This window comes from Cebus imitator, unplaced genomic scaffold (genome assembly GCF_001604975.1).
Source record: "Cebus imitator isolate Cc_AM_T3 unplaced genomic scaffold, Cebus_imitator-1.0 Scaffold29, whole genome shotgun sequence".
Lineage (NCBI taxonomy): Eukaryota > Metazoa > Chordata > Mammalia > Primates > Cebidae > Cebus > Cebus imitator.
Window position 1 is genome coordinate 8,632,149 of NW_016107344.1, and position 14,136 is coordinate 8,646,284.

Here is a 14,136-nt window from a genome sequence, read left to right on the forward strand (position 1 = left end):
TTTATTTTTTGTAGAGATGGGATCTCACTATGTTGCCCAGGCTGGTCTCGAACTCCTGGCTTCAAAAAATCTTCCTGCCTCATCCTTCCAAAGCATTGGAATTATAGGGAGGAGCCATCATGCTTGGTCTCTTTTCTTGTTTGTTTGTTTTTTCTATTTTTACTTTTCTATTTCTTTCTACTACCACGAAACATAATTCTGTTAAAGATAAATTTAGTCACATTAAAATTTTAATAAGTTTAAGTATTCAGCAATTCGTGAATTGGGAGCCATTAGACCTCAAGTGGTTCTGCACTCCACAAGGTGTGGGAAGTGTGTGAGAGAGAAAACAGTATGTATTCTTGGAAGCAAGACAGAGAAAATATATTTGATTGGCCCATGTGAAAAGTCCCGATGTAGAGGTCAGTTGCTGGTTTCTGATTGGTCAAATTTCTAGTTACAGGTTATTTGGTGGTTTCTAATTGGTTAAGCTTAGATTTTGTTTTATTGTTTACATTAAATTGGGATTTGGTTTGCTTATGTAGGAACCCAAGGCACTGGAGCCATCTCAGCCTAATGGCCTCCTAACTAAGCCTTTTTAATAATTTAGATCGCCATCACCTCACATCTGAGTCAAATACCCTCTATCCTATACTTCTATAATATTCCTCTGTACAGGGTTGCAGTAGGAATGTGTGCAAAAGTTGGTTTTGCTGGGTCATCTCCCATCTCACAATATTTGAATGCTTTTCTATTGCCTGCGTACTTCCAAGACTGCCTGAAAATTTGCTCCCAACTACTCCAATCTTATCCTACTCTCCCTAATGGAGAGTTTATCTCAGTTTGGCCAAACTAGAACTTCGAATACAATCTACACCTTCCTGTCTCTGCAGCTGTGCTCATGTCATTGCCTGGACTTGTTTCTTCTCTCTACCCATCTACTCCTTTAAACTCATCCCCCAAAGCTGAGATCTTCTCTAGAGGCCATCATTTCCCTCTACTGTAGCTCAACCTGAGCCCTTCCTTATCTGAGTGTGAAAGTTGCTGTCTGTGCCCGTCCCATGCCAGGAACATTTATTCTCATATTGCATTGTTTTGCAATGCACCATTGATTTGCTCTCTCTATGCAAGGTAGAGGACAAAGGTCAGGTATCATGCTACTTTCCTATTCTCCAGAGCACCTAGCATAGTTCTGTGTACAAGATAGGCACTCAATAACTATTTGTCGACTTGAAATAATAAGGTACGTTTTTCTCTTTCCCACTGGTCTTATCTCTGCTTGAGCAAATGAGGTTGATATGTGAAGGCAGTTGAGATTAAACATGTAAAAATGGAAGAATAAACAAGAGACAGAGGAGATTTTAATAAAATTTTATGACATAAAAAAATCATAATTACCTGCTAAATCTATTTTTTAAAGCTTTTAAAGCATTCAGATTGCTCCTCTCAACCTGGGAGCATTTTGGTGTATATGACTAAAAAGCACACAGGTGCTAAGAAGCAGAATTCTTATTTTTAAAATATTTGGCAACAAAAAGAAACTTGTTTTAATTCAAAACTTCCTGTGATTATTTTTGTTTCTTCAAATGACTTCATAGCAAAACTCTTCATGAAATTTTAGTGTATATCATCTCCTTTGACTCCAAATTGACTTTGGATAGAAAAACCTCATTTCTTTTAAAAAAATCAATGATAAATAAATAAAATATGTAGATCAAGTTTGTTGGCATAGTGATAGATTTAGTTATAAATCTAAGACTTCAATAAAATATGCTTGGAGTTAGAAATTACCAAGACATGCTCTAACAAAAAGATAATAAAAAGAACAAAAACACTCAAACTGTGATTCAATCTGAACATTTCCCTGTAACAAGCTCTGCTACTTTTATTACAGAATTAGAGAAGTAAACTTAAAGCATAGTTGAGTCAACAGAAACTGTTCTAGGTAAGTGAATTTAATCTTCATGGTCACTGACACACAATATAATCTTGTTTCAGAATTTTATTCTTTAAGCAATGAAGTGACTCACAAGCTCAGAAAGTGTTTTCTGGTACAAGTAATAAAATATTCTGAATATTTCTTCTCTTCAGATGAGTATTTCAAAAATAATAGCTCCTTTCTGGAGGGTATAATTGGCTTTTGATTATGCATGCCTACAACTGATTGTCTTTTTGTAGAATATATTTTAGGATAGGCTAGAATACAGCTTTCCTTTCTCCATCAAAATCCTACCAATAATTTAGGGTTTAGCTCAAATGCCGCCTCTTTTATACAACGTTCCTTTGTTTTTTTGGCAGAATTGATCACCCACTACACTTTTTTTTTAGGGGAAGGGACAAAACTTTTTTTTTTCTTCTTTTTGAGATGGAGTCTTGTTCTTGTTGCCCAGGTTGGAGTACAATGACATGATCTCGACTCATTGCAACCTCTGCCTCCTGGGTTCAAGTGATTCTCTTGCCTCAGCCACACAAGTAGCTGGGATTACAGGCGTCCACCACCACACCTGGCTAATTTTCGTATTTTTAGTAGAGACAGGATTTCGCCATGTTGGCAAGGCTGGTCTCAAATTCCTGACCTCATGATCCGCCTGCCTCAGCTTCCCAAAGTGCTGGGATTACAGGCGTGAGCCCCTGTGCCCGGCCTGGACATATACTTTTTAATGTTTGTTTCAGTTTACCACATTCCATAGTTAATGTGTATATCTTGGTTACACCCCAAAGTTTGGGTTATAGGTTCCTCATTTTATTTTATTTTTTCTAATTTTTACTTTTATTTCTTTATTTATTTTTGAGACAGGGTCTCACTCGGTTGCCCAGGCTGGAGTGCAATGGTGTGATCTTGGCTTACTGGGTTCAAGTAATCCTTCTGCCTCAACATCCCTTGTATCTGGGACCATAGGCATGTGCCACCACACTTGGCTAATTTTTTGATTGATTGATTGATTGATTTTTTTGTAGAGATAGAGGGTCTCACCTTGCTGCCCAGTATGGTCTCAGACTCCTGAGCTCACGTGATCTTCTGCACTGGCTTCTCAAAGTGCTGGGACTGCAGGTGTGAGTCATCATGGCTGGCCTGATTTTCTATTATAGGAAATGGCTGTTATGAGACATGAAGATCTAAAAAACTTATATCTTCATCTGCCTTTATTCAATAAGTAATTTGCTTTTATTTCTCAAAGACTGCATCCAGTTTATGGAATAAAGGAAATATTCTTGCATACTTTCTAGAAACCGTCAGTCCCTTGGCTACAATCTGGTCGGTCCTCCCCACCCCACTCCAAGGCAGTTTCCCAGCTGGCATTTGGGACTTCTCTCTTCTATTCTGCTAGGTTGAATTGACTGCTTTCTAAATCTTGTATCTTCTTCCTTTCTTGCTTTTTTTCTCATCCACATTTTTTTGTAGTAAATCCTTAAGTCACCTTCTAATAAACAATGCCTGGAAGGAAAATGTTTTTATTCCCCCTTGATTTATGGTTCCATTGGATAAAGAATTCTATGTCAAAAATCATTTTCCCTCAGAGCAATGAAAACAATGTCCCAGTGTCTTCAGGTGTCCAGTGCCAATGAGCCATCCTACACGAGGGTGATTCTCATTCTTTTGTAGGTGAGAATCTCTGAAAGATTTTCTTTATTCGAGCATGATCTCGGCTTACTACAACATCTGTCTCCTGGGTTCAAGCAATTCTCCTGCCTCAGCTTCCTGAGTAGCTGAGATTACAGGTGCCTGCCACCACCCTGGCTACTTTTTGTATTTTTAGTAGAGACGGGGTTTTGGCATGATGGCCAGGCTAGTCTCTAACTGCTGACATCAGGTGATCTGCCCACCTCAGCCCCCCAAAGTGCTGGGATTATAGGCATGAACCACCATACCCCGCCTCTGTAAGATTTTCAAATCTTCCTTTTATTGTTAGGGTTTGGAAATTTTCTAATGAGGTGGTTTATGGGAGGGCGTTTTAATTTATTTACTGGGTACTTGGTGGGCCCTTTTAATCTGGAAGCATTGGTTCTTCAACTTTGGTTCTCAGTCTTCAGTGAGATATAATTCACGTATCATAGAAACCACCCATTTAAAGTTTACAATTCCATGGATTCTTTACATACTGTCTTTATGTGATAGCAATACAGTACTTAATAAAAATATGAATGTGGAGAATTGACCTCATATATAAACTACTATTACAGCCATATGCTTAGCCTTAATACCTGCAAGCTTACAACTGCTATTTAGACTTTTCCTTTGCTTCTAAAAGAGTGGGATGAAAATCTTATGATATTTTTTATTTGCATGGAGTTTTCTGTTAATTCATACTATGACCAAAGACAAGTAACTTCTCTTTTTCTCTTCATTTGCCAAGTCGAATTTACAATCTCTTTGGAGTGTAATACTGTGAACTCACTGGCTACTCAGGATTAAAAAAAATAAGTTTCTGATGTTCAAACAAGTCATCTAAAATAACACAAGGCTGGGCGCCATGGTTCATGCCTATAATCCCTGCACTTTGGGAGGCGGAGTTGAGAGGATCACTTGAGCCCAGGAATTCAAGGCCAGCCCGGGCAACATAGTGAGACTCCATCTCTACAAAAGAATAAAAATAAAATTAGGTGTGGTGGTGCCTGCCTGTAGTCCCAGCTGCTTGAGGGGCTGAGGCTGGAGGATCACTTGAGCTCAGGAGTTTGAGGTTGCAGTGAACTCTGATGATGCCACTGTATTCCAGCCCAGGCAAAAGAGCAAGACTCTGTCTCAAAAAAGAAAAAAAATAACATCAGGTTGGAACCCATTTTTATATGGAGAAGGATGCTAGTCTGTCCCCTGTTCATGATCACTACCTTGTCCTCTCCTGGGAGACTGTGTAACTCTAAGAAAATGATTGACTACTTGCTGTGAAAGGAAGTAATTGCATTGCTCTCAGTTCTGCTCACTGATTCTTTTATAAGGCGTTTCATGGTTGGAGCTACCAGTCAGAAGCATTGATGCCCTCTGCCTCTTAGCCCCTAGGATGGTTTTCTTATGAGTAAGTTGGGCCAAGTTCCATAGTGGCTGGATGACCAACACTTGCTTAATGCACTACTTGTTGGGATGTGCTTACTAGGAACTTTGTAGTGAATGGATAAATGGTTCTGACAAATGCTGGATGATTTCTTTTTTCCAAGGTTGAGCTCAGTTTCTGCAGGGATGTTACATGTTTCTATGTGTGGTCTTTAAAAAGCCTTCATTATTCATCACGATTTCCTCACTGGCAAATAGGGAGGCCTATAATGGCTTAATCAAATAGTCACTGTGGCCTGATCAAACAAGGAACTTCAGAAAACAAATGCTCCAAGTGGCTTCATATGTCAACACTGCTATATTCATGGGTGCAACAAACACACACACATATATGCACACATACACATGCACACACACAGTTGCTAGTGTGAGGCCTCATTACTCTGACAGCCTTAGCATCTATCATTGCATTCCAGACCCTAGGTTATTAAACGGATAATGAGTTACAGGCTTAAAATTATATGCCATAGGATGCGCCATTATGCATAGGCATATTTCTAGTATCCAAGTGGGTTTCTTTTAATTACATATCTGAGAAACTTTAAGAATGTGGAGTCTAAACTGTGGGAGAATAGTTCTTCCCTCAGCGAGTTCTGAGTTGAGTTGCACATGACGTTGGTTGTGGTTGTTGCCAACGAATCGTATGTTCACTTATTTAGTTTTTAGTCATTGTTGGTTTGATGTTGATGGTGTTTAAAACTTAAATAATCGTAGATTTTACGATACATTGATTTTCCAAGAGGACCCATCTGATGCAGGATTTCCACAGATGCAATTCCATCCAGAAATTTTGGAGAAATAAAACTCGGGGGTGTGATAGCTCAAGCCTCCAGTATGTCCTAGCAACTAAATTTCTTGGCAACCCTTCTTTTCCTTTTTTTTCTTATTTCTCCCAATGTCCTTTTAATAATCTCCTTCTCTTTCTTCTCCTTCAAGCCAACACTATGGTGTCCTTAAAATGTATTTAAACCTCAAGAAATAAAGGCACTTTGTAGTTCTTAGAGGTAATGTCTTGTCTGTGAATTGAGACCAGGTCATCTCAGCTTTCAAGCCTGTCTTTTTTTTTTTTTTTTTTTTTTTTTTTTTTTTTTTTTATGGTATAGATATTCTGTGTTGAAAAAGTGTCCCACCGCAGAATGGGTTCTTAGCCCATTGCAGGATGTCTAATAACTACTGCATTTTAGAAATCTGGGGGTTGTGAAAAATGAAATTATTGATTCTGTGAATGGTTAGGAAAAAAGATATCAAGAGTCTTAAACTATGTATTTATTTGTTCATGAAAAGGTTTAAGGGTTCTGGAACAAATTCAGCCCTTGATTTGGCATGCGAGTCCTCACAGAGGCTAACAGCTACTGTGGTATCTCGACTGAGGTCTTTGGAAAACATACATAATGTGTTGATAGCTCATATTATATAACACTGTAACTTGGGTGTTTGGCAGGGAAGCATACCTCTCTCTTTTGAAAAAAAATTAATATTTGCTTGATTTCCTGATAAAAGGAATACTACGAAAGAGTATTGCAAAACCTTGAAGGTTTGGCACACTTTCCCATGTGGGTGGAAAAATGTTGCTCTAAAGCCAGACTGAAATTGCTCGTGAAATATAACATTAAAAGTATGTTTTTTAAAAAAGACACTTGACCCTGGAAAAAAATAGATATACAATATATAAAACAACAAAGCTATGGACATTACCAGCACGTATTATAGAAACACCATGACATAATCATGATGTTATGAAAATGGCAAGTCTCTGATATTACAGATAATTGGGATTTCTTTATTATGCTGATTTTAATCTTTATCAGAGTCCTACTGTGTTTGGATCTATGTCTATTTCATGTGACTTGCCTGTATTTTGCTCCTACCCACATTCTCTACCTGTGCTGTATAGCCCACCACACAGCCATGATCGCTTCTTGCTTCTCAAAAAAGAAAGCTACTTAAAACTGGAAGATGTATTAGGGTTGTCTTTATTCTTATTGGTCTTATAAACATTTACACATTTGGATGTCCCAAATCCAGAGCCAATATATCTCCTCCTCCTCCAGCGTCTCTCTTTGAACTCTTGCTGTTAGTTGATTTCCACATGTCCCTCTTTTACTCAAGCAGAACCACTTACTTATAAAAGCTTCAGCATAGTAATGTTTCCCCTTATACCACACAATAAACGTATGGGACAAGGGAGGGTAAAGAGTGAAAGGGAGTTGGTCAGACGAATTTTTGTTTTCAATTAATGATCTATTTTTGGTTTTGTTCATTTTTTAGTTGAGGAAGCTAAAGTGTTATTTATTTCCTAAGCTCAGTTTCATAGATCTGTATTAGTCTTTCCATTTGTAACTATCCGTTCACTCTACAGAACACAGCAAATATAAGGGATGTGGTTTCAGAAATTCGTGATGAAGGAAAGATGGCTACTGCACATCACCATTCTTATCTCATCTCATAGATTCTCGGACTGGGTGTATTAGTGGTGTTTCTTTGTCACTGGTATGTGGTTAGTCAATTTCCCCTAAATTAGAGAAATGGTTTCTTACTAAATGAGGGAGTGAAAAGAGCGAGTTGGGAATTGCACCAAACAAAAAGTAAGCTATAGTTTAGCAGGAGAAGTGGGCCAAATAGATGATTAACTTTCCTGAGTAGTAGTTAATGAGCCATCCACGAAGCGTTTATTGAGTCCTTCCTATATTCCCAAGAGTAAAATAGGCAGTGTGAGAATCAATGACATACCTGACATGGTATTTTGCCTTAAAAGGAATTACTGGCTGGGCGCAGTGGCTCATGCCTGTAATCCCAGCACTTTGGGAGGCTGAGGTGGGCGGATCACCTGAGGTCAGGAGTTCGAGACCAACCTGAGCAATATGGTGAAACCCCATCTTTAAAAATAAATAAATAAATAAATAAAAATAAATAAAAGAAATTATTGATCTGGTTAGTAAATACCTGTAATGTATATCAAATGAAAACAGCACACTTTTTTTTCTTTAACTTTTAAGTTCAGGGGTACATGTGCAAGTTTGTTACACAGGTGAACTTGTGTCATGGGGGTTTGCTGTACATATTATTTCATCATCCAAATATTAAGCCTAGTACCAATTAGCTGCTTTTCCTGATCCTCTCCCTCCTCCCACCCTCCACCCTCTGAGAGTATCCAGTGTGTGTTGTTCCACTCTACATATACATGTTTTCTCATTATTTAGCTCTCACTTATAAGTGAGAACATGCTATATTTGCTTTTCTGTTCCTGTGTTAGTTTGCTTAGGATAATGGCCTTTAGCTCCATCCATGACCCTGTAAAGGGCACAATCCTGTTCTTTCTAATGGCTGCATAGTACTCCATGGTGTATATGTACCAAATTTCCTTTGTGCGGTCTACCATTGATGGGCATTTAGGTTGATTCCGTGCCTTTGCTATTGTGAGTAGTGCTGCAATGACCATACACATATTTTTAGGATAGAAAGACTTATATTCCTTTGGGTATGTTCCCAGTAATGGGATTTCTGGGTCAAATGGTATTTCTGTTTTTAGGTCTTTGGGGAATTGCCACACTGTCTTCCGCAATGGCAGAACTGACTTACACTTCCACCAACAGTATATAAGCATTCCCTTTTCTCTGCAACCTCGCCAGCATTTTAAAAATTTTTTGTGTATTTTTAGAGGAAGGGTTTTGCTCTGTCACCCAGGCTGGAGTACAGTGGCATGGTATCGGCCTCCACCTCCTGGGTTCAAGTGATTCTCATGCCTCTGCTTCCTGAGTAGCTGGGACTACAGGCATGCACCTGGCTAATTTTGATATTTATTTTTTATTTTTATTTTTTAAAGTTTTGATATTTTTAGTAGAGATGGGGGTTCATCATGTTGCCCAGGCTGATCTTGAACTCCTGGCCACAAGTGATCCACTTGTCTTGGCCTCCCAAAGTGCTGGGATTACAGGTGTAAACCATTTTATCTGGCCCTTTTAAATAATCACCATTCTGACTGGTGTGTGGTGGTATCTCATTGAGATTTTGATTTGCATTTCTCTAATGATCAGCGATGTTGAGCTGTTTTTCATATGATTGTAGGCTGTATGTATGTCTTCTTTTGAATCCAGAAAGAGTTCAGAGAAGAGAGAAGAATAGAGAATCAAGAACAAGCTGAAGGAGGCTTGGGATGGACATTGGAGAATTTTAGGTGGACATTGTGACTCCTGGCCAGAGACGTAAGGCCAAGTGGGCAACTTGTGAAGTTTGTTGAGGAGGTGAGTGTTGATGTGTAGGGGTATTTATGACTCTGTCAGCAGAGGATAGACTAAAATGAAATAGGGAGCTATTGGAGGTTGGTGGGCTTGCTGGAAGTTTATTAAAAAATAGTTTATTGAGGTGAAATTTACATAACATAAAATGAACCGTTTTATTTATTAAATATATATTTTCAATGAGATGAGGTTTCACTGTGTTTCTCAGGCTGGTCTCAAACTCCTGAGTTCAAGTGATCTGCCTGCCTCAGCTTCCCAAAGTGCTGGGATTACAGGTGTGAGCCACCATGCCTGGCCCAAGTGACCCATTTTAAAGTGAACAGTTCAGTGATATTTGGTACATTCACAAACTCTTTGCCTATTAAAAGCAGTTGCTCCCTCATCTCTCTCTCCAGCCTCTGGAAACCACCAATCTGTGTTCTGTCTCTATGGATTCATGGATTCTGGATATTTCATACAAATAGAATCATACAGCTTTTGACCTTTTGTGTCTGACTTCTTTCATTTGGCATAATGTTCTCAAGATTCATTCACTGTGTAGCTTGTATCAGTAGTTAATTCCTTTTAATGGATGAATAATATTCTGGAAGTCTATTTTTGACTAATGGGGAGGCATGTACTGAAGTGACTAAAATATATATTGATGCAGTGAGCGACCATTAAACTCAATAGTTCCATTTTGTTTACACAAAAAAAGAATCTAAAATGTTTATTCTGGGAGAACGGAGATCTTACCTCACTGATGGAATAGTTAAAGGGAGATTAATTTTAGGGAATACAATCTGAAGTTTAGGGTAATAGTAAAAATAGTCAGTAGAGATATTCCACAGAGATCTGAAAATTCGAGGAAGAATTGAGAGTTGAGGTCTAGAGATAAAAAAAAAAATGAAGTCATCCCTTACATTTAAACTGATATTGGTAGATTACAGAATAGCCTGGGCACAGGAATTGAATACGCCACAGAATGTCATGGATAAATTTTATTTTGGCAAAGTGTTTTGCACTGTCTGTAATAAGACGAAGTTCAAAGCTGGAGACAGAGGATTTATGGAGACAAGGAGACGGGCTGCAGAAATGTCACCCAGGCTGATTCCAGCAAGTGTGGCACTGGAAATAAACAAGGATGAGAGGCTCACAGTGTAATGTTTCAATCCTGGTAGATCTCAGACCCTCTGGGATCAAAAAGTTGGGTGGAGTGGTGGAAAGACCATAAAATTTTGAGTCGGATAGACCAGGATTCAAATTTGGGCTCCTCCACTTACTCTGAATGTACTTAAATATGCTAAATTTTCTGAGCTTGGGAGGATTAAATAAGGTGACGTTTGTGAAGGTGAATGATACATGGTACTTAGGCAGGGAATTGCATATATATTTTTCAAAAGCGGGGTGAATATGCTTTTTTTTGCAGGGAGGGTTGGGGTAGGCAGAGAAGGATGTTGAAAACTCTATGTGGAGCTCATGCCTTGGGAAGGGCAAATTGCTGAAACTTGGAGGGAAAAAGTGAACACAGTGTCAATTATTTATCTATTTATTTGTTCTTATTCACTTATATATATATTGCTTTGTCTTGTTCCTAGAAGCATTTGTGAAGACAGTTTGCAAAGATTGTTTTATGATAGTTTGCCTATCATAAAAAAGTGGTTTACAAGGATAATTTAGAAGGTACCTATATTTTAAGATCAAAAATAAGTAAAAATTAGGGTTGAGATAGATGAGAGCAAGGGGAAAATGAGAGTAAGAAGATAAGAAACCTCAGAAAGCAAGTCACATGAATTTTACACCCTTGTAGACACAGACTATAAATTTGGCTTGAAATTGGAGATACTGTTGTTTCATTTGATACAGTCATCTAAGAGGAGCTATCCAGCCGGTCAAAGGCTGAGGAGGGAAGCAGGTGTGGAGACTGATGTGGCAGTTAAAGATGTGAAATGTTTTTCTTCTGATGGGCATTCTGCTTTATTGCTGCAAACACATCTTGCTGTCACATCTGTTAACAGCTCATATAAGACTTGGCTTAATTTGTTTTTCAGGGGTGTGCTTAAGTAGGTAAAGATTTTGTGAACTTTTTATGCTGTTTCTTTATTACTTTGCATCTCATTAAGTAGTTTTCTGAAACCCACAGACTGAAGTCATCTGAAGGAGCCTTGGAGAAAGGGTGGGTGTGTTTGGCTTGGGGAATGAAGGTGGGCGTTGGCTTGTTCTTTCCCAGGATGGAATTTTTCGTAGAAAGGAGCTGAGTGGGGTCAGAAGGAAGAGAATGGGCATCTTGGCACCTTCTGGGTGTGTCTTCAGTTTGGCATGCATATTTTGTTCGAACTAAATTGACAGAATTTATATATATATTTGGGAGGCAGGGGCAGGAAATTGTTTAAGGTCAGGAGTTTGAGACCAGCCTAGGAAACAAAGGAAAGCCCTGTCTCTACAAAAAATTTAAAAAATTAGCTGGGCATGGTGGTGTAGTCTTAGCTATTCTAAAAAAAAGAATATATAAGGCTCAGTGTGACTCACACCTGTAATCCCAGCCCTTTGGGAAGCCGAGGTAGGTGGATCACCTGAGGTCAGGAGTTCAAGACCAGCCTGGCCAGCATGGTGAAACCCCATCTCTACTAAAAATTACAAAAGTTAGCCAGGTTAAGTGCCTCATGCCTGTAGTCCCAGCTATTCAGGAGGCTGAGGCAGGAGAATCACTTGAACCCGGGATGCAGAGATTGCAGTGAACCAAGATGGTGCCACTGCACTCCAGCCTGGATGACAGAGTAAGATTCAGTCTCAAAAAAAAAAAAAAAAAAGAATATATGTATATAAATATTTTGTTTGAACTAAATAGCCAAAATTTGTATATAAATAGGGATATATCTTTATATAGATACTATATACACTCATATTTATTTTATTTATTTTCTTTCTTTCCCTACTCTTGGCTTTATTGAGGTATACTTAACAAATAAAACTTGTATTTTTTTGTTTATTTATTTAGTGACAGGGTGTTACTCTGTCACCCAGGTTGGAGTGTAGTGGCATGATCATTGCTCACTGTTGGCTCGAACTCCTGGGCTCAAGAGATCCTCCTGCCTCAGTCTCCTGAGTAGCGGGGACAATAGGCGTGAGCCACCACGCACAGCCAATTGTATATATTTAAAGCATTACACGAGACATTTTGATAGATTTATACATTGTTAAATAATTAGCACAATTAAGCTAGTTAACTTGTCCATCACCTCACATAGTTTATTTTACACTTAAGATCAACTCTCTTAGCAAATTTCAAGTACATAGTACAGTATTATTGACTGTACTCACATACTATACATCTCCAGAATTTATTCATCCTGCGTAACTGAACCTATATTTAAATATAAATCTTCTTAAAAAGTACACTTCTAAGCCAAACACACATAATGTTTTATCTAGTTGTGTTATTTAACCACATCCTAGTTCTACTTTTAGCAGTAAAGGATAAAGAGTCAGAATTAACTCACAAAAATTCAGCCCTACATTTGTACAGCTTTAAATATTTCAAAGTGTTTCATTTGTGATTCTTACAAATGATCTGAATAAGGTAGAAGTCATATTAATATTATTCTCATTTTATGAATGAAGATACGTTTCAGAGCTTTTTCTTTAATTTTAAATTTATATTTCTGGGAAGTGGCAAAGGTAGGCTGAGAATTTTGCACTCTGCTTTTCCCATGAAAAGTAGAGAAACCTATGGTGTCCTGGACTGGATTCTGGAACAGGAAAAATCCAATTTTTGTGAAAAAATTGGTGAAAACTGAGTTTAGTTAATAGTAGTGTACCAATGTTGGTTTTGTGTTTTAATAATTGTATCATGGTCACAAAACTAGAAACAAAGGCGGCAATCTGAATACACACTATTTCATGATCATACAGGATCTACAGGAGGCGTAATTAGGAATTTTAGAAAAGGATGTTGAATAAGTGGTCAGAGAATTACGGGAGAAAGAGGAAGATCACCTAAAAGCATAAGGTTAGAGAGGATTGAAGAGAAGTAGCAGTGTCAGAGGCAATATCCCATTGCCTGTAAGTGCACAGCTAAATTTGTTCCTTTCTCCTCAAATGTGATGCTCCTTTGGGGCTGCCTGACTCCATGAATGGCACCACCACCCACAAGTTGCTAAGACAGAAGACAGAAATTCCTCTCTCCTCCTGAGCCCTCTATTTAGTCAGTTTCCACCGCCTGTGGATTGCATCTGCAAGGATCTCTTCTTACATCTCTATAACCAAGTTCATGCCACCAGCATTTTCCCGCTGAACTCTTTCCTGCAATAGTCTCTAATTTGGTCTCTCTGCTTCCCATCTTGTCCTCTTCCTTCCTATTCTGGGAATATTTTTCCCTCTCCCTTTTTATTTTTCTTTTGGATTTTTTTTTTTTTTCTAATAGTAATAGGAGAATGTTTATTGGGAAGAGATCTCTTTAGAACATTACACTTTAGCTAGATCAGGAAAAATATACAATTGTCTATACATTTTATCCTGACATTTCTCCAGTAAATATAGTTACCAATTGATATCACCAGATTGTATTAGTGAACCAAGGTTTGACTTCAGTGCTTCAGTAGTTTCTAAGCCTCTGGCTCATTCTCTGTTCCTCCACCCTGCAAGACTAAGCCATCTTGTCAAAGGACCTCTACTCATGAAAATGTGCCATTTCACAGGTGGTTTCTATAACTAATGATGAAAAAATTCTTTTATTTTTTAATATTCATTTAAAAACCATGTCTAAAAAAAGTACTTGTGTTTCCTCTCCTAAGAAATATATTTAAGTCATAAGATTGTCTACTAAAATTAATATTTAGAAAAAATTGAGAAATTGTTATGATCCAAACTCTACCTTTGCTGAGTGAAAATAGA